Genomic DNA, 700 nt, shown 5'->3' with positions numbered 1-700 from the left:
TTTACACCGCGAGGCTACCCCCTACACGCAACACGGGACCTAGGATCAGGAGTGACCCAAAGCTAACGCTGAATCTGGCATATCATGAAAATACTAAAAATAGTTAAGTAAAACATTTACTGTGCGGAAAGTAAAATGAAGAATACCATAAAATGGGGAAAACCTTAACACACAAAATATAAGTGAAATTAACTAGGGCTTGTGATAACAGGAACGACCACTTAACACCTCCAGCTGAACCTACTACTATGTATGATAAGCCTTTAAATGAGTTGAGTTGATGGGACATGACCCCAGCGAACTCTAATAAAAATGAAACTTGAAATAATGACTAAAACGAAAGCATGTCTATTGTCCTCGAAATATGACACCTTTGAAGTTGCTGAATGTGCATGAAGAATCGATTTTAAGCGCGATCTGGATGTTCAGTACCTAAACCTATATAATTAAAGGATTTAGCGCAGAGTATGAGAAAATACATTGAATGTACTGAGAAGGCAGGAAATAGATACTAAGCTAGAAAATATATATGAGCAGAACGAAGTGTAACTGAGCAATTATATAATGTGAGCAAGAATATAAATACCGAAACATGACAAAAGGGTTAAGCTAAATGATATGTTCAAGTACTAATCATGAAGATCACACGATGCACAGTACTTAGAGTATATATATATATATATATATATATATATATATA

This window comes from Solanum pennellii, chromosome 1 (genome assembly GCF_001406875.1).
Source record: "Solanum pennellii chromosome 1, SPENNV200".
Lineage (NCBI taxonomy): Eukaryota > Viridiplantae > Streptophyta > Magnoliopsida > Solanales > Solanaceae > Solanum > Solanum pennellii.
The sequence above is the reverse complement of the archived record's forward strand: the minus strand, read 5'-3'. Positions refer to the sequence as shown.